The sequence below is a fragment of the Myripristis murdjan genome, chromosome 2 (genome assembly GCF_902150065.1).
Source record: "Myripristis murdjan chromosome 2, fMyrMur1.1, whole genome shotgun sequence".
NCBI classification, from domain to species: Eukaryota; Metazoa; Chordata; class Actinopteri; order Holocentriformes; family Holocentridae; genus Myripristis; species Myripristis murdjan.
Window position 1 is genome coordinate 17615771 of NC_043981.1, and position 21469 is coordinate 17637239.

General features: G+C 42.7%; 1 long non-coding RNA gene across 1 annotated transcript; it reads left to right on the forward strand.

Annotated features, from left to right (window-relative positions):
• Window positions 1–2981: 2981 nt before the first annotated feature.
• Window positions 2982–21069, forward strand: LOC115374415 (uncharacterized). The gene is made up of 4 exons (XR_003929616.1): window positions 2982–3120; window positions 3233–3290; window positions 19259–19400; window positions 20913–21069. It is a non-coding gene; the product is annotated as an uncharacterized LOC115374415 (long non-coding RNA).
• The last annotated feature ends 400 nt before the right edge of the window (window positions 21070–21469 follow it).

Sequence of the window (21469 nt, forward strand, 5' to 3'; positions counted from 1 at the left end):
CATTTATCAAGTGAAAATATCAAACATTATCTGATTCCAGCATCACTAAGATGCTAAGAAAGCCTCATTTTCTCCATTAAAATCATTATAAAGTGAATATTTGGGGGGTTTTTTTGGCTGCTGGTCAGACTAAGAAGACATTTCAAGACAAAACTTTAGGCTCTGATCACTTCCCATCAGGCTTGGTCATTACTTTTTGATTTTATTCCCTAGAAAATTAGCCGATTAATCAAAAAAACAAGCAAAGTATGCATAATCAGCGATGAAAATCATGAGTTGCAGCCCTGGTGGAGAATTTACTCTCCAAAACAAGGAACGGACTGGATAGTTATCATCTTGAAAGCCAGAAATCACTTTGCAGAGTTATTTATGGGTCACGTCAACCCCCCCCACTGATAGATAATAGCAATTTTATGTTGTGAGTCAATAAAAAATCCTATTAATTTCCTTTTAACAGATCACAAATGTTTAACAAGTCACGAAATGCAATAAAGGAAAGAGAGAAGCATCCGTGCCTCGTAAAAACCCCATAAATCCGACCTCATACATCAGGTTGAGCGCAGGCTGGAAACCAACATCTCATCCTGGTGTATTATTGCAGTTTTTGACGATTTTTATTGCTTCGTAATCGCTTTGAACCGGTGGAATGCATGTGGAGCCGCACAGAAGCCGGCCTACGGTGAAACGAACTGCGGAGACCATGTGACCCGTCTCATCCGAGTAATCCCTTGAGACGCACATGAAGCACAAGGAAATGGGAGTAGCGTTGTGTAGGTTCATTTTTTTTTTTATTTTCCCAGCCTTCCCTCGCCACTGGCCCCCTCCCCCCCTCCTTCCCTCCTAGAGGATTTAGCAGACATGATTGAGCAGGTTGAAGGTATGGTTACGGAACACTGCCTCCTCCTATCCCGTTACGTAACGCCGGCAGTGACAGGCTGGAGGCGAGGACCGAATGCAGGGGAAAGGGGAATTCTCGAGGTATACAGGGGTCAAGAGGCATCTCGTAACACGGTACCTAGGGTCTGGATTTAGGCTCTCAAGGCTCCCACATTTTGGACGGCGGCCAAGGAAAATACTCACATCCTCCTTTATCTTTGCACAGTGTTGTTCTCAGGACACACGAGCCCCGAAACAGAGTCCAGACAGAAAAACTTATCTCTGAGGTCATACGCATGCACAGCCTGGGAACGACTGGCTCCGATTGGTCGGACCGAGGCGGCGTTTTGGAAGCAGCAAACTGGTCATCTTCAGCAATTATGGAGGATTATCTCAGTAATCCATGTGGCTTGGCAACAGGCGTCTGTCCTGTCCAGTGTCCATCAAGGCACCTTTGACCCTTTAAAGTCCAACAATTTTGAATGAGGGAACTCAAGGCAATTAATTTTTCTCCCTCTTTTAAGTTATTTTATGACAAGATTAACAGTGGAGGTGGTCTCTTGCTAGGATCTACATCTTGCCCTATGTAAGACTGATTACTGATTTTTCTTATTTCATCTCATTGGAGAATTTTAAAGTTGGGCCTCCATTGTAAAACTCCAACGAAACGCCTGCATCGGACTATTTAGGGTTTTCCCGATGTTCATCTGATTTACAGTCTCAGATCAACAGCTTACACTGGGATGATGTGTTTGCTATCTGGGAATATGCACTGTTTATTTAGTCTGGGATTATCCGAGAACGCTACCATTTTTTGCTAATATGGAAAACAGCCGGAAATACAAACACAAAAGCAAAAATGTGCACAGGATATGTTGATGATAATTTGAAGATAACTGGCTTAAATCCATTATTTCTGTTCTGTCAGTGAATTAGTCTTCATAATATTAGTTTCCTCCTCTTATAACTCTTTAACTTTTATAACTTTTTTTTCACTTGGCTCAGGTCTAACCTCACCGAATCTTAAAACTGTACCATCTGCAAACATAAACTGATTTTGTGGACTTTAAAAAACTGTCTCATCATGTTTTTCATCCTCCTGCTTTCACATCTAAACTCATGTATGTATGAATACATTTTTTCCACATCATGTCCTGTTGGGTTTTACATCGCTGTGGCATTACAGACTGTGGGGTAAACTGATCTTATTAGATTAAATGTTTCGAGCAGGTAAGTTGACCCTCATGGGAATGTGATTTAACAGGATGGGACAGCTGCAATGTGCATCACGGTCCTCTGGATGTTGATGCCTTGCTTAAGGGCACCTCAGCAGCATTTACACAGGCTGTAATTAAACTCCCTGCCCCCACCAAATGTCAGCGCGCTGTGGCCGTCACTTTTAATTATGAAGCACCTGACCGCCTGAACCTGAACCTCCTGTTAAAGATTCAACAGAGGCAGAACCTGACGAGAGGTTTCCTGAGAGGATTTGGGTTTTAATTGCTGCCAGTTGTGAGGCACAAGCAATCCATCACGGTCTGTTTACTGCTTTTCCTTTGAAAGATCAAACCTTATAGTCGATAAAATGTTCAAGATGGATTTCAATGAATGCAGCAACTCTCTTTTTATGCGCTCATCAGCTTCATCCATGTGATGTCTGCCAGTTCACATCACTAAAATGAAAAAATGAAGATTCAGTTTCCATAGTCGCACTTCAGAAATGATACTTTCACTGTTCATACTGTTCGATTACATTTCAAAACAAATTCAAGTGAGTTTATTAACCTTGCGAGTAGTTCTGTGAAATGTGGATGCCTCATGATTTTACAAGCTAAAAGATCCGGTTTAAGTTTTTGTATATAATTCTCCATTTTTGGTGCTAAACATGGGAAACTATTTTTATATATGTATAAAAATATTCTCAGCATATTTCATTTTCTAGATATTGTACCAAAGAAAGGGGTTTGCTGCACAGTGCAATACGCCCAGAAAGTCAATAGAGGCTTTGTAGAAGTTAGTCTAGAGCCCCCTAGTGGTCAAATTGGGATCTGCCTTGTAATCAAATGCAGCTGCCTGGTCTGAGTGACCACTGCAGTCAGATTTAGCTCATGTTGCGTGGCTCGCTCTTCCAAAATGACGTGGAGGAAGGTGAAGAGGAAAGCCGCTGATTTACTGCAGAGAAATCAGGGAAGGAGAAACCGCAGAGATGTCAAGGAAGACGGCGACAGGTACAGGTGTGCCCAGGTAGGCTAACTTTAGCTTTCCACACAGCAGTCCGGTAGCTTCCTCAGCACCAGGCATCGCCGAATCATGGTCAGAGCCAGAAAAACCGACTTCTGTCACTGTTTTTTCTCAGCACTACAGATACAGAACTGCTTTTTTCGGCCTGACTCAGCGTCAAGACTCGACAACAGGTGGGTTTTCACTTCACTTCCTCCGACATGGCTCTGAGTGAGGATGATCATGTCATTTCAATCACTTATAAATTTAGGAACAGCTTCCTAATCTGAGTAGACTAAACTGTGAGGATCAGACTGCTGCGTTCACTGCCTGGACATCTTGTCTTTTCCACGCTGCAGCTGATATTTCTTTGTTTTTATCTTCGATTGTCGTATTTTACAAGCGAACCTCTCGTGGCCTGTTTCCTGAATCCAAACAAATTAACAATGTGGCATCCAAAGATTTAAGACTATTTCAACCTAAAGTTTTTATTTTGGAGGGACTGTTTTACCGAAGAACGTGTTTTGGTTGGCTTTGATCACAGACGTTTGTTTGCCATCATTAGGGACAGTTCAAATCATTAAAATCGGCCTGCAGGATCCTCTAATGAGGCGAGGCCAGAGGAAACAAGATTCACCCTCAATGCAGAAATAATGGGTGAAGATAAAGGATGTGTGTTCACCCGCCTCCACGCAGCTTGAAGTATCCCAAATTATTATTTTTCCAAAGAGTAACTGCTGTTCTGTGAAGTTTCCATGTCCTGAACGCTCTTTAGCCTGCAGGATATAAAACTTTTTCCCTCAGAGCAGAAGGAACCGAGCTAATTAATCCGTGTGACTGATCTTTGGGTGATAATTTATAAAACTGTGGCCCACGGACCCAGAAAACATATGAGGGATCGTTTTAACATTCTTTTTTTTTTTTCCTCTGGTTTAATCTCAACCCGATTTTTCAGCATTCAAATCTGAATTCCACGCAGTTCAACCCTGTGAAACCTGTGCAATTTCATGTAATTTCTTTCAGAAACATGGGGGAAAATGCCAATTAGCAAATTTGCAAAATTGCTGGAACATTAGGTTGTTTTTCTTTAAATCTGAAAATTAAAAAAATTAAAAAATAAATACCAGAAAATTTGCAAAAAATCGATAAATAGATATCTTTTTGTAATTAATAGATGCAGCTACATTTATAATGATTGAAATGTCACGAGTGATGCTGGATCAACAGTTCTTATGTCCCTATGTTCTTATTTCTTATTTTATGATTTCTTATGTTTTAAATGTGTAACACAAACCAAAACATCTCGTGATAGAAGCGTCTCCGTGGGTCCAAATAATTTCAAACTGGGCTCTGTGGGCGACTGGAAACCAACCTGAGGGTCCAGATCATGAGAGCCTTTGTGGGTTAAAGGACATTTTCCGTCTCTACGCGGTTATCATATCACACCTGTGTGCTCTGTGCTCACACTGGTGACTCAGGACGTGACACCATGACAAAGCACATTTTATTTTCTCTGCCGGACTTTTGTTCCCCGCGTGTGAAAACCACAACCCGCCTCTCGCCCTGCCTCCGTCTCTCTTGCGAGTCGTGCCCTGGAATTTGCCTTTGGGGAACGCCGATTTCCACTGAGCCTCATTAAAAGCCCTCATTGTCTGCGTTTCATGTCCTCGCAGCTCCGTCTATAAAGATTTAATGACACACACAAAAAAAAGGAATTAAAGTTTGGTTTGTTGCCAGTGGAATGCCAGAGAGGCGACGTGATCGCTGCACAAGGCGAGTCGGGCTGAAAATGAGGCAGCGACACACACACACACACACACACACACACACACACACACACACACACACCCGTCACGGGACAGATCAGCCTCATTAGGGCCAGACAAAGTTTTGATGAATAACTTTGTGAAGTGATTCTACGTCTATAGACAATGGTGTAATTTATAATTTCTGAAACAAAAGCACGACTGCACACAAATTGTTGTCTTTTTGTTTAAAGGATGGAAAGGCGATGGACGGTTTTTCGTTTTGGGTGGTCATTTCAATCTGTCACATCCTAGGAAAAGAAAACTTGCCGCCGCTGCTTCGCTTAGCCAGGGAGGAGGGGCCAGCTTTGAATCGACAACCAACAAATCCTATTCGCTCTGCCGTTAATGATGTCATTTTGTAAAGTTCAGTTGCTCCGTCTCGTTTTCTTTGTGAATTTCTACCGATGAGACAATGAAAAATGCCAAAAGTCAATTTAATAATCCTGCACCTCATTATTATTTTCCTTGTCGATTACTTTTAAAATTTTTTTTTGTTTTGGCAAATTAATGAATAATTTATTGTATAAAGTGTGAAAAATAAAGCCACAAGCTGGTGGGAAGCAATCAAAGCCCAAAGCGGCATCTTCAAATGTCACTATTCATATCTTTTTGATGATATGAATAGTGAAAGACAACCTTTGCGTCTTTCTTAAGCTGTAATCAGACAGTAGTTTGGATTTTTACCTGATTAAATCACCACAGTAATCTATTAATTTCTCCCAGTGCACAAATTGATTAATCGACTAATAATTTCTGCATTAGTTCATGTCATCGCTGTCCAGTGAAGAGTAGGCTATGTATCTCCAGTTTGGGTGACACTTAATGTGAGATTTAAGAGCTCCGACCCGCGGGTTTCTAAAGGTTTTTTCTTAGTTTCTGGAACATCTCGGAGATACGAGGTTTCGTGCGGGGCGCGGGACCGACCTGCTTGACGGCGTACAGCAGCCGCCCGTAGCAGTAGACCATCACCAGCACCGGGATGCCCAGGCAGAAGATGAACAGGCAGATGATGTAGGAGTGCGACCGCGACGTGCGCTCCGTCCACGTCACCGAGCAGCTGGTCCCGGCGCCCTCCAGCCCGTAGCTGCTCCAGCCCAGCAGGGGGGGCACCGTCCAGAAGAGCGAGTAGAGCCAGGACCCGCCCACCGCCAGCAGGGGCTTGCGGTAGTCGGGCGCCCGCTTGTTGTACACCATCAGGGTGCTGTAGCGGTCGTAGGACAGGACGGCCAGGGAGATGAGCGACACGATGCCTGACGGGAGACACAACATACGTGAACGTGAAACAACAGATAAAACATCCACAGAATTACAAAAAGACAAAAACTAAAGCACGAGCAGTGGAGCAAATAAATTAGACAGTCAAATCGGCTTGTATAATGTAAACTAACATGGCATTAACACCCTTTAAATAACGCTTACATTATTCTTACGTTCTGACTTTTGTTTTTGCCATTACATAATAAAATGGAAAGTTACTGTCTTCTTCAGATTCTTTTCTTTTCATGCAGATTTGACTTTGACTTTTGCCTCTTTTCCAGCAAAAAAGTTCCTAAAAGTCTTATGGTGCCTACAGACTGTGAGATTTCAGCACTTTTGTACGTTAATGCGCAACGTGGATCTAACAAAAACAGGTACGACACCATGTTTGACTGATCATGTATGTCGACTGTAGGATGATCACATGACTTAATCTTATTGGATCCAGGGCCGAAGCTCTTGTGTGTTTGTGTTTCCACAGAGAAACGAGTCTAGTTGCTCCACGACGATGGCGAGGCTTTAATAACGAAGCCCCCGATCGGTTTTCACCAACATCAACAAGCAATTAGTCGATCATGATCCGAAACAGCTGAATGTAGCTCATGATGCAGAAAATACAGGCGTTTTTCAGAGCTTTATTAAAAATGCATCCATTCTTCCCTCAGTGACATCATCCCGCTGCAATAAACACACAAAACTTTACAAAACATCACAAAAATGTAAAAATGCTCACACCGGAAATCTTAATCAGGCTGTCGACAACAGATGCAAAAGATGATTGAATTCTTCATTTTTGCATTAAATAATTTTTAAACTCATCATGCAGTTTAAAACAATATTAATGCAACATCGATTCCCTCTTTAAATGGGAAAAATATTTCAACAACTGGCGCCCCCTTGTGGCGTATTTATACAATAACTGCTTTTCACGAGGTTATTGTAGTTTTGCATTTTGCATTATTTTTTATTTTAATTTTATTTTGACTTTTTGTGTACAATTTAAACTTAATTTTGATTGTTTTTTTAAAGCGGATTTTCTCGTCTTTTTTGAAGGTGCTTAGATTTAGTTTGGTTTTTATTCGTAGTGTTAGTTTTTCTTTTTGTAATACGGCGTGGTTGTCAAGGACGAAAAGGTCAGAAAAAGACTTATAACAGACGATCAACCAATAAACTAAAACATTTTCTCTACGGTTTTAGTTTATTTTAACAGGTTTTGTAAACTTGCAACATCGTTTCAGTTACTTTTTTTTGTAAAGCCTCACTTTTATTTTTATTTCAGTCATTCAAAATGTATTTTTCATGCCTAGTTTTTGTGATTTCATTAGTTTTCATTAACAAACTCCGGCCCAACTTGCAGAGGCTGTTCTGGGGCCCAGAAACTGAAAAAAAAAAAAAAAAAAAAAAAAAAAGAGGAACCAGGCCTGGAAACAGGGCTAAAAGCTCCTGTCTCTGCTGTGGAAAAGGGTTTATCTGTCGTAGATAACGACAGATACGGCCTGTTTTTCCTGCTGTCACAACACCAAAATGAAAAAGTCCGACTGTGGTGGATTTGCTGTTTTCCTCTCTCCTGGGATTTTTCTCCCCCATCCGAGCTTTCCCTCTTCTTTCCCCCTAATGAGATTATCGTCAGGAGTTGTTTCTTGTCCTCAGCTCGGGGTCTAAAGGTCGGCGAGGGGGTTTGTTTTCTAGCCCCTTTGCCTCCCGAGCTGTGATTAAGACCCGGACTCGACTCGGCCGGGATCTGCCGGCTTTGACTCCCAGCGGAGTGAACGGGGTCATCCGTCCGAGCGCTCCGGATGAAAGCCTCCGTCAGATGGCAGATCACGGCGACCGCATGGCATAAAACAGCGGAAAAACATGCAATATGACGGAGTGGAAAAGCTCCAGAGCAGAGGAGGAAGAACAGTTTGTGTCCTTTTGTGCAAGAAAAGTGAAAAGCTCGCAGGTCAAAGCGTCTCCAGAGAGAACGAGGTGAGGTGGGGGGGGGGCAACAGCAACAAGAAAATCAATGGCCACGATGCGAGATGTTAAATATAGATACAAGAACATGACATTTTCTCTGAGCCGTCTGGACCGCAGCCAATCGATGGAGTCACGGGAGCGCGTCCTCCTTCATCTGCAGGGCGCAAAATCACAAACGCAGCCATGAATCCTGCGAGTGAAATCGCCGGAGGAGAGGGTCAGAGAAAGACGCGATAATCGGTGAATTCGATGATTTCCGCGGTCGGGTCGGAGTTACGTGCGTCCAGGGAGGACGTGCAGCTGCGTTGCATCGGCTCTACTTTTCCTGAAAAAGCCGACGTCACGCCTGCTGTACTTTGCAGCAACACATGTCTGCACCTCTTCCCAGTGCAGTGATGTCGTCAGGATTGTGTGACGCCGTGTTCTGCGGCACAAATCTAATTTACGGCGGTGAAATATCATCTTCACAGTTCTTTTAAATGCAATTTCTGTCTCCGACGTATCCGTTATTTTTCAGTAAAATTACCCAAGGCACCGGGCTGATCCCTCGCCGGGATATTAAATGCTGTTTTATCGGCGAGGAGCTTTGATCAAATTGGACATATCCTGTCAGTGTGAGGCAGGGCACACTGCGCAGAAAGGCCTCCTGGGAAACGCTGCGAGCACCTCGGCTGAAAGTAATTGGTAATCACTCGCCGATGATTACTACAGATCTGATTGTGCACGCTTTATTACGCCGCATCAAAGACTTATAACACATTCTTGGCCCGCGAGCGATTACCACTCAACTCGGTGAACCCTGCGCTGAGCCGCCGTGTTCCTGTCAGCCCGGCAGAGGAGGAGCGACGCGCAGCAGATTGGAGTTTGAGAGCCGCTCAGATAATCTCAGCGGGCCGAGCCGCAGAGCCACCGGTACATCACCGTATCACCCGGGGGCCACGGGTGGGCTTTTATTCTGAAAAGGTGTCATTTCACCCTGTGAGCAAAAAGCGATTAATTTCTTTTTATTTTTTATTTGGGTCTTATTATATTACACCTATAATTTTCTCAATTTTTTTTTTTTTACTTTTATTTAAAATATTCATTTATTTTTTAATTTATTTTTGATGCTATTTTTTCCATTTTTTGTTCATTAATTTATTTTTACACAGATTTTTTTTAGGTTATATTTTATTGTTTTATTAATTTATTTATGTATTATTTATTTATTCATTTATCTATTTATTTATTTATTTATTTATTTAGCCAGTTTTAGGCAACAAAACAGCTTGGTTGAGGTGAGGAAGAGGTTCGGTTTGGGCATCGACATGGAAACTGGACGCGGTCTCGGTCGCACATGAAAGCTCTTTCTAGAATCAAACTCAGGTGTCGCGCGTAAAGGTCCTGCGGTTTGTTATTTGCTCGCCCTCCGCCCCGTCCACCTTCCTCTGCAGACTCTCTCAGCCTTTATGCGACGTCGCCATCGTCCATGTCTCAAGCTGACGCCAAAAAAAAAGAGCCTTTAGCGCAGAAAGCCGTGGGAATGAGGGAGTGAAAAAAGGGCTGCAGTGTCACCATGCACAGCGACCTGTATCTGCGAATCATTTCGGTCCCAGCTGAACCAAAAAGTGATATTCTCCTCTGAAGTCTCTGTGAACCGCTCTGTTTCTGCGGTGAGGCTCATTTGCATAGAAAGGGGCCAATTTTTGCACCAAATGTGTGTGTTAAACACTTTAAATCGGTGCAAACAGCGAGGGCAGGCTGGGATGCTGTCAGCTCGGCAGCGGCTGCTTTGCTGCTTTGTGAATTAAACGGTTTCTTTTTGTCGCACAGTGACAAGAGTGAGATTGAAGAGTGTTTACAGGCACTTTCTCCTCAGCGTCCCTGCCGTCTTAAACTGTATCTGCCGTCCTCTTGTTCCCCAGTACAGTCTGTGCCGTGAGACCCTGCGAGCCGTCGGTACACAATGTTTCAGCCCGCGCCGATGTCACTGACACATCTGTCTTTATTTGCAAGTCTGTGAAAAAAACTCCCCACAAAAACATGTGATCCATCTCTGCCTTTAATCTCGGTGGGAACGCGGCTGCCAGGGGAAGTCAGGGGGCGTGAAAATGAAGAAAATGTACAGAGCCGCGGGGGGAATCAGCGCCTGGTGCTCAACCCAAATGTTTCAGATTTGTCTCAACACACCGAGTTGTGTTTGACAGCGGCCGTGTCATGGCTTTGGCTTCGGTTTCACGTCAGGAAGAATCTGCATCTTAGCAAGTCATTTAGTCTCATCTTACAGAGCTTGGATCCCGTTTTTCTTCCAACAAGGTCACAGAAACCCCCAGTGGGAGCCAGCGGGATGAGATAATCCCACTGGTTTCCAAGTTGTTTCTTGAATCAAGTGTCATTTTCTTGAGCCCGGTGGCCGATCTGCCTCGTTTCCACACACTCATGCTTCTTCCCAGAAACCCCAGCGTTGCAAATGTCTCATAAATTAACTGATTAGAGGCCTGAGAGTCATGTCAAAGTTTAGTAAAACAGTCTATTTAGTGTGCAAGTTTGTGTCTCTGACGTCCACAAAGCCCTCAGAAACACAGCTCGAACTAAAAATATGACCTTACAAACGCGACTCGGAGCAGTTAAAATGAAGAACTGAAGTAAAATTGGAAAGTAGATCCAGTGAACAAAAAAGATCAGTGTTGTTTTACTGCAAAGACACTGTCAAAAAAAAACAAAAAACTGATAAATGAGGATTATCCTGCACGATGAAACTGCAGTGAAGATCAGAAACTGTTTGTGTGTTTTGATCTACTGATGAAAGTGATATTTTCTCATTTCCTCACCATTAATTGGACCCAATAAGAAAACTTCATAAGGGAAATAGAGGTGAATATTGGGGGAATGTTTGCAAAATGTGCTCATATTGTTTTTAGCCTCCTCATTTTCAACCTGGATGCTGTTTCCCTCCTTATTTTCCACCAAATCGATCACGTTTTCACTCGCCAGGGTCAAACTCCTCGCCACCGTCCCGGCAGGCCTCTGAAAACTCCCAAAAAATTGCCCTCAAACGCGCTCAAAGACTTACATTTTCATTTTCCGCCCGGGAGCTTTGACTGTTTGTTTTGCATTTTGCATGCGGACGGAGACAGAGAGCTGACCTCAGATCATTATCGCACGCCTGACACGCTCCCGCTGCTGATTTTTTATTTTTTGGAGTTTCCACCGTCATCAGTGTCTGTTGTGAAGACACCGATGACATCTCATTCAAATCGATCAGCGAGGTGGAAAAACAACGAGAGGAAAAGCCTGGAAATGGAGAGCAATTTATTGACTGCAGAGAAAGAAAAAAAAAAAGGCAATTTTGTGAGTTTCCTGGTGAGCGCAGGGTGTCATCACACACACGTTCAGGCTGCTGCTGCTGATGGAGGATTGACTGGTTGGCTGGTGGTGTTTTATTGTTAAAGGCCACAACACAAACATGTAAATGAGTGGTTTCCAGTTTGTTTGGTGGTGCCGTGTTTCATCTGAGGCCAACGGGGGATCCGAACGCCGCCGTCTGAAATGTCATGCTGAGTGTGTGTTGGGAGTAAACAGTGTGTTCCCCTGCAGCGCAAATGACTACACACAGTCTACACACAACCTACACACAACCTACACACAACCTACACACAAGCTGCTTAAACTACAGTCTGCAAAAGGCTCCAAAACACACGTGTGGATTACTGGCTGCATGTCAAGAAGCTTTGAATTTATTTATTTATTTTTTTTTTTTTTTTGACTGTCAGGTTAAAACGTTGCATAAAAAAAAAAAAAAAAAAAAATAGTATTTTAAGATTGGCAACTTGCATTTTTGAAATGGTGGTGAAGTTCAGTAAAATTTCCATTCCACAAAACATCCGTTTCCACAAATCATTTAGTCTAAAATTTAGTATTAAAATCTCCTCCATGTTTTGGGGTTATTTTATTTTATTTTATTTTATTTTATTTCAATTTTATTTTTATGGTGAATTTTTTCTTTTTTTACCCCAATAAATCTCATTTAACTTATTTTATTTTATTTTGTTTCTGTGATTTTGCTGCTTTTTTGTGTAAATTTGGTAAATGGTAAAGTTCTTCCTTTTTACCCCATTAAATCTCATCTAACTTTAAAAAAAAAATTATTTAATTTTTTTGTGTGTGTGTGTGTGTGTGGTTTTCGCTGCTTTTTTGGCAATTTTATGGTAAATTTCTTCTTTTTTTTACCCCATTAATCCTCATTAAATTATTTTATTTTGTTTCTGTGATTTTGCTGCTTTTTGTAAATTTTCTGGTAAATTTCTTCCTTTTTTTTGCTACAATTTAATTTTAAAATATAATGTAGTGTTTTTGAAAGAAATCAAGTGAATTTGCCACAGGTTTCAAAGGGTTAAGTGGATAAAAAAAAATCTGCCAGTGTAAATATGTTGAAACAAGGCAGAATGAGGCAGATCAGCAACCAGGATTAAAAAAAAAAAACAATGACACTTGATTGGAGGAAATAATGCATTTTTTTTTACCTTGTTTGAGGTAAATCCAGATTTGCAGAGCGACTCTCCGTCAAAATGTCCTGACTGCCTGTTTCAGCAGTGTGTGTGTGTGTGTGTGAGGCATGTGGGATCACTCAGCATGACCACACACACACACACACACACTGCGAGACACACAGTGGACACTGGAACAAACAGTACGCTACACTTCCCCCGTACATTTAACACTTCACAGGCGTGTGCAGCCGAGCAGCGTGACATGCAACATGGCTGCAGCTACACGGGGAAGCGTGCGTCGCACCGCTCCGCGTACGTGACCGCCAAAGCAGAGCCGGCTGTGCAGAAACGTGTGCACGCCACGCTCCTCTCCTGTCAGGGTTTGTTTCATTTACACAAAAACCCGTAGCTGTCGTCTGCAGAAGCTAACAGGTGATCAAACTAACCCTAACTCTAACCCTAACATGTGGTTTCACCCCGAAATACGAGCCGACGTCGCACCAGATTTTTAATCTCAGCTGCTGATCGATGGGAAAGCGGTGAAACAATAACATTTTGTCAGGTTTTAAAAAATAAAACCTGGAAATCTGCAGTGCGACACGATAACGGCGCTTGAGCGAGACGCCAGAGGAAAACAGCCGCCGTGTCAATCTGGAGATTATAGACAGTTTCAAATGGTGTGATTATGAATCCCACTGGAGTTATGGGCAGGATACGCCCACAAGTGCTGTGACCGGCACTGCTGCAACCCCTCACCCAACCCTAACCTTAACCCTAACCCCAACCCCAACCTTAACCTTAACCACACTGTTGGAAACACTCACAGTGAAAAACCTGTTCTCTCTGTTTGACTCTCAGTGTGTTTTCGGGCTGAAACCGACATCATCAGCGTTGGAAACATGGAAATGAAGGAGTGACTGATGTGGATGAGTGACTTTTTATGCTTTTGTATCACAGAAAAAGCCCCGGTGCTGCTTGGATTTTTGGATTTCTCTCTCAATTTTTGATGCAACTCTTCTTGTAGACGTTTGAGATGGGACGCTCTTTCCTGCAGCTCCACTTTTTCCATTCTAAACTCGGTAAAGACGCACTCAGCTGTTTAGTTTCCATTTCTCTCTCTCTTTTTTTTTTGTGTGTGTGTCTTGGAAAATAACGGCTCCTGAGTCCAAACCAGAAATGAAAGATTAGCACTTTGTCGTTGGCGCAGCCAGAAGAGGCTTAAGGGGCCATACTGGTTGGAAATGAGTTTTGCGGTGTGGATCATCTCAAAGCTCCTCATGACGACACTTTCACAATAAAAGCTGCTCACTGAAATCTCAATCAGCCAGGATACGATGGTAGTTTTTATTCACGCTCGGCCTCACGCATAACACATGCACCGCAAAAATCTCCATCTTAAGAAACAGTTTAGTCTCTTCTTCGGCGTTTAAATGTTGTTTTTCTTCACACGAGGTCAAAAATCTTCACCACATCTCTACTTTCTCCAAGAGAGAATCCAGAAACGAGTGAACCTGTTGGAAACAAGTGGGATTATCTCAGATTTTAAGGCTGAATATGAGACGAAATGACTTGTTAAGATGGAGATTTTTCGCTTCTGTGCGTTTAAAACGTTAGGAAATGAAATCATCTCGGACAGTGCACGTGTGTGTTCAGCGCCCTGCATCCTGCTGCTGTCGCGGCGCGAATGTTATCTTTCTCCTTTCAAATAAGCCCGGAGAAAGAAATGCAAGAAGTATTTTTTTTTTTAATATATATATATATATATATATACATAAGAGAAAATACAATCTTTCACATTCTGTAATTCAAATGGAGGACGATAAGAGTCGGAGGCGGCGGCTGAGGCTTTTTGAATTTGCACCCGAAAGAGAAAATAAATCACATTCTGTAGGCGGGCCGGAGGAAATGGAAATGAGACGTGAGATTGTGAGAGTTTGTCGGCTGAATGTGGCCGCGGCGGATGAGGATGAAGATGAGGAGGAGGAGGAAAAGTGGAACAAGGCCACACTTCAGACACAGAGACTTTTTTTTGTCTCTGTTCAAGAAACTTTGCGGCGGCCTCGTTCGTCTCGAGGACCGCCGAACCTGCGTGTTTGAAATGTCCTCGGAGCGGCTCGGAGGACACGAGCGCCTCGTTTAGTCCAGTAATTTTAAGCCAAATAAGGGGTCAACGTCAAACAAATGGCAACAGAAGCAAACTCAACTGATTTTGTATCCTCAGTATGTCTTGAGTGAAGGAAAAAAAGCCCCGAGGAATCCCACTGGGGGAAAGTTTCGAAAAAGACCAAAATATAGCCCATTCAAACGCCTATTAACTTTTTTTTAATCATGTGAATAGGGTAAAAATTTTAACCTTTAGGTATCACCATGAAAATTGCTGAGTTGATTACTTACCTTAAGACAAATAAAAAATGTATTGCAAGTTTTTTGAAATAGTTTAGTAACATGAGCTAATTTGCATAAACTCCACAGTTTTACTACAGAGGGCATATAAAGTGGTCTTCTTATGATACTAGCATGAAAATTGGGATGAGCTGTCTCCATGGGTCACTTGACAAGTAACCACTTAGAAATTTCAAAATGGCTGCCATTTTTCAAGATTGCTACCACCTTAGTGGAGCAGTTATGACATGCTCCTTTCTTCATGAGGTGACTGCTGCTGAGATCTGGGAGCGCCACAATACAGCTTTTTTGATCAAACAGTCATTTTGCTGTGGGTAGCACTTTACTGGGTCCCCCTTGGTCAAACAGTGCTAATGCTGTACTGTGGCTGCACCACTAGAGTCTAGAGACACTAGAGACTTCTCTCCCAGAAACAGCCTCACGGACCCAACTCCAAACCTCATCTCTACAATGATAATTGCTAAAGACTGGTTTGAAGTTCCTTCTTCCTTAAAGTTCATTGGTGGCCTAAACGGGTTCCATTCAGACCTTAATGTTCAGTATTTGACTGTTACATGTCAACAGGATTGATTACAAGATTTTCACCTGGCTATACCCAAGGATTATATCTGTTGTAGCATTTATGCAAATTAGTGTGTACATGATTCAAATATGCATCATTTGCTCATGTCAATAAACAATTTCAAAAAACTTGCAATACATTTTTTATTTGTCTTAAGGTAAGTCATCAACTCAGCAATTTTCATGGTGATACCTAAAGGTTAAAATTTTTACCCTATTCACATGAGAAAAAAGTTAATAGGCATTTGAATGGTATATATTTGGGGCTTTTTCGAAACTTCCCCCCAGTGGGATTCTTCGGGGCTTTTTTTCCCTCACTCAGGACATACTGAGGATACAAAATCAATTGAGTTTGTTTCTGTTGCAATTTGTTTGACCTTGAGTCATAAAATGACTGGACTAGTTTGCCGTCGCTCTGATTCCCGGGGAGGAAGGCGGCTTTGTGCTGGACTCTCCGAGCGGCCAGACGGGAGGGAAATCAGCGGCTACTGGAGCGTGCCGTTCCACACGGGACGGATCGAACGAGCTCATTTGCATGTCTCTGACGGACGGGACGGCAGATGTCCATCGGGAGCGCGTCATCGGCTCGGGGTCCGACCCGAGGGAGTCAACCTGTCGCAGCAGATGAGCGGCCGCTTGATCCATCAGCTGCATTTTTTATCTTTATTTTGAGTGTGTGTGTGTGTGTGTGTGTTCAAGAAACTGAGAGAGCTTGAGGAGGACGGGGAGCATCCATCACACGTCAAGCCGTCCGTCGCAGTAACCGTCCGCCGGCGTTGATTTAGCGCCGCGCCTCGTGGAGATCTGATTCAGGACGACGTGAATGTCCCGAGCGGAGACCGGATTTATGGGCTGCGGTTTGGACGCAGCTCAGCGGAGCCGGTGTGTGTGATTGAGAGGCTGCCGGTTTGAATCCCCGCAGCAGCTGCAGGAGTCAGATCAGCGTCTTCCAGCAGGCCGGGCGGCTCCCGGTTGGGGACGCGAGAATCTGCACCGTAAAAAAAAAAAAAATGTCCTCAACAGTCTTTCAGTCTCATCGTCTGTGCTAAAATCATGTTTGTCCTTCAAACCAGGAACAAAATCCACCAGTGGGACGAGATAATCCCACTTTTCCTGTCCAAAGTCACCAAATTGAGATCCATATCAGCATCTTAGAGATGTGCCTTTATTTTGAAATTCCCATGGCAGCTCTGGGTCATCATCTCAATCCAAGCACCAGGCAGATTATGGCAAAATCAGGATGTCTCCTCCGCTCTCGGGAATAAATCAGCAGAGTGGAAATATTTTGGATTTCAGAGAAAATCCAGATCACAAGCCAGAACAGGATGAAATACAAATCACTGACTGTGTTTCACCGCCTGTTACCTTCAAATTCACCAAAACTTTTCATCCGCAGGGGTCAGTTTGACCTCAGTTAACCTCCAGAAAATGATCCTCATAAAAATCGTGAAATAAAACACAATAAAATGTGTCCAGGACATTGAAAGGTTGTTAAATATGAAGCAAAAAAGCAGATATTAATCATGTAGTTGGAAATGTTAAACACTGAATGGGGTCAAATTGATCCCAGAGGTAACAGGAGGTTAAACAGGCATAATCATATTGTCTCATATTGATTTTAGGTCCCAGAATTGAATCGAATTGAAATTGTATTATATATTATATCACTGTCTGAAGAATCAGTCAAATAATATATCGTGATGAAAGCTGTGATTTAGCTGAAACAAGGCAGAATGAGGCAGATTTACCGCACGGATCAGGAAAATGACACTTGATTCAAGAAAATTCTGGAAACAAGTCGATTAGTTTCAGAAACAAGTGGGATTATCTAATCCCACTGGCAGATTATTGACCTTATTGAAGAAAAACAAGATTTGAACCCTGAAGATGAGACTGGAGGACATGTTGAGGTGGATTTTTGTTTCTTTGCAAGTGTGTGTGTGTGTGTGTGTGTGTGTAGTCTTATGAGTAAGTCTTTGCAGGAGTTCATTATTTCCAAAACGTCGCTGCATGGGAACAAACTGAAACTACACATGAACTGAATGACACACGCCATCTTGCATTCATGCACGCACGCGTACACACACACACACACACGCACACACACACACACACACACACACACACACACACACACACACACACACTTAGAGGATGCACTCTGTCAACATGTGAACCTCACGCTGGGTTAGGATTCAGGAAAGTCCTGGAAAGCAGCTGCTTATGACTGGAAACCAGTGGAGTATGCAATAAAGTGAGACGACATGACTCGCTCTGATGGAGATGGAGATGTTTTGTTATTGTTTTGTTTTTTTGTTTTTTTCACCGAGCACTTTGTGTCTGTGCACCTCCGACTGGCCTCTGTTTACACTGTAAAGCCGACTCACGGTGGCATTTTCACGGCTGCAGTTTGACGTATTTCCAGTTCAAACAGAGTCCCGGGCCGCGGGAAAAACACAGGAAGCGACTCGGAGCAACTATGTGTAATAGGCAAAATGCAAAGTTTTTGTGATTAACTGATAAATTATTATTAATTACAATAAATTATGATAGAATTGGCTGGAGGAAGGTTAAAACCAGCAGGCCGGTTGCTGTGTTTTGTTGGTTTAGTAAACACACTATCAATATAATTTTTTTTTTTTTTTAAATGAAAGCTCGACATGGAATGAGAATTTTTCAAAAGAAAGAAGGAAAGAGCTTTATTTTACTTTTTTACTTCACTTTTTATTTATTTTCTCATTTTATTTTTATTATTTACTTTCACCTTGTATAATTTTTTATTCTTACTTTTTATTATTTATTTATTTTATTTATTTATTTATTTATTTTGCTGCCTTTGTGAAGCACCTTATAACATGGATTTTGAAATGTGCTCTATAAATAAAGATGATTATTTTTTTTCCCTCTGAAAGGTAAATGTCAAACCTGTCTGCTGTGTATTCTGTTTTATGTAATTCTACATGATGGGTTGTCATGAGCCAACATGATGTTTCTCATTGATTTCTGGGCTACAAATTGATAGATTATAAAATATTAAATCAGAAGGTAGCCTAAAATATCCACGCGTCGACTCGGGTCGTCCTGACGTCAGCAGAAAAATAATCCTCTCATTTGAACGACCACCTGATTGCTCCCCGATTCTGTTTAACTCGAACCAATCACAGGCCTGCGGGCCAAACAAGGGCCATGGAAACCGACAGCGCCATTTGAACCCTGAAGTACAAATTCACCTTTTTATCGTGACCCGGTGCATCTCTGATGGCCGGCCGCAGGAAATGCATTTGACTAAAAAGCAGCACAGACGCATGCAGTGTGACTCTGAGAAAATAAAGGTCATATTTGCACCTTTAGGGGTCTCTGAGGTGCTTTTTATCCCCTTGTGGTTTGTAGCTAATAGAGAGCAGCCTGGTTCCTATATTATAACTACAATCCTGACTGGAGAATTGTTTTAACCACAGCCTACAAGTCAAATTTACATCAACGTTTAGAGAAAACGGTGCATATATGTACCTTTTTACTGCTTGGAAACATATATGTGCCTTTTTGGCTCTGAAAAAAAAATTGCATAATTACCTTCAGGTACAATAATTAGCCTTATAGGGGAGGACATTTGTGTAGATTTTACTTTGGGGGACAGAAATGGACTCCTACTGTTTCTTAAAACTGAAATTTTCCGTGATAACTCGAATTTTGCTGTTTTAGGTCTCTGAGATGAACTCATGCAAACTGCACACGACACCACGGCGGCTCCACAGGACGACAGATTCAGTGTGGGAAAGAAAAAAATAAGGTTTGTGCATGCTGATAAAGCTGTGCAAAGGCTAACCTGACGTCTCCTGCTGTGGTAAGTGGCTTTTTTTTTTGCAGCTGAAATTCATATTGACATTTTTAGTTGTGTCATGTGACTGGGGAAATAACTGCAGCTGGAGCCAGAGACACTTTAGCATATTTTGCACCAATAATCTTTCTAATCTCAGTCTGTAGTTTCTTTATTGTATTCCACATTTACTTCTTATGCTCTTATTTTGACGCTGTGCATCATTTTTACTCCTTATGTAAAGCACTTTGTACCTGTGTTTTCACATTATTATTACGGTATCTTATCCTGTCTTATGGTTCATATCTGTGCTCAGTCAAGGGTTGCTGCTTTCTTGTTAAAACATCATGGCTTTGATTTTTCTCCTCCTTGCTGTATCGATCGGTGGTAATGGTCGGCGATTGCGGCCCATTTTACCGCCGCGCTCCTCTTAAAGCCGCTCTGGACTCGAGCTGCCGGCTGGATCGCTGAAATGCAAATGCGACACGGGGGAACGCGGACATTAACAGACAATTACTGGCCTTTACAGGGTAGTTAGGCGGAGAAAAATCAATGGACGGTGCAATTACAGGGTCATTACTCGGGCCACCTGAACACACCACGTCGCGGCTAAATACCTATTGTTCTCTTTGACCCTCCTGATCCCACCGCGGGGGGGGGTTGGGTTGTCATTACAAACACACACACAAGCCACTGAATTTATTGTAAATTCAAGTGGAGATCTCAAGGTTTCCAAAGATCCCAAACATGCCCTGCTGAATTCCAGGGAAACGCGTCTAAAAGATGATTTTGATGCGATAAAACCGTAAAACAACAGCATCTTGGCTTTGAATACGCGTCCCTGACCTCAGATTTGCCGTTAAATTCCCCCCTTAGGTTTCTTCAAAGTTAGAAAAACACTCCATTGAAGCTCCATCACACTGACACTGAGTGAAATATTCAAAGCCAGGGTTGGTCGTTTCAATGGATACATGCGAGACGGTTGGAGACAGGAAGTGTTCTTTGAACTTTGAAGCCACCTCGGGGGGGAAATTTGAGGGCAAATCCAAGTTCAAGGACGCGTGAGATGCCGAGATGCCGTTGTTTTTTATGGCTGCAGCATCGCATCAAAACATCTTTTTACAGACGTTTCCCTGTAATTCAGCAGGACGTTTTTGGGATCTTTGGAAACCGCGAGATCTGCACTTGGATTTGAGACAAAGATCCGTGAGTTTGAACAAAGCAGGCGATTATAATGACGAATGCACCGACGGGAATGGATTAGAAGCCTTTTTAGCAGCACTTTTGCGACACTGCAAGGTAATTAATTGCAAATAAAATACTTGATACCAGGCGGACGCGTGACTCGCCAACAGGTTTGGGTTTTGCCTGCTCGGCTGTGATCAGCGGAGCCGAACTTAAAGCTGACAAATTACATTCGGATCGATCCCTGCGAAGGAAATCCTACACTCTCAAAGGGAAACACCTGCATAATTCACCACGAGCGTGATTCATGCAGAGGTTTTTTTTTTTTTCCTTCCTCCGCTTTGATCGACGCAGCGTTCCTCATCCGTTTTGATTGCCGAGCCGAGCCGTGATTGCTCGGTGGAAATTGGGGTCCCGGGGAGAGAGAGAGCGGTGTGGATGTGGCTTTGTATCGGCTCGGGGGTTCGGAGTGAGAGGGGAGAGCGGCGGCGAAGCATCGAGAGCTCGGCGGATCGGCAGGATGGCCACGTGATCACAGACGCCGTGGCCTCGAGGAAGACACCGAATCAATCAGCTCCATGTTTGAAATCCACCGCCATGCAAAGGGAACCATCTCTGCTGCTGCTCTCCTTTAAAAAGCCCCGATGTTTCTCTTCGAGGAGGCTCAAACCTCCATTTCTCTGCTTTTTTGTTTACTTGTACTTAAAAAAAAAAAAAAAGAGTCAGTAATATGACTTTTCCTTCAGTCAATTTTTGCCTCAGTTTTGTCCTTTTAAATCAGTTACAGAGAACAAATCATCAATGACAGACTGTTGGACATTTCACAATAAAAGCTCAGTCAGCAGAGAAGAGAAGAAGAACCTGATTCTACTCTCGAAATTTCACAATAAAAGAGAGAAAGTGTGCAATTT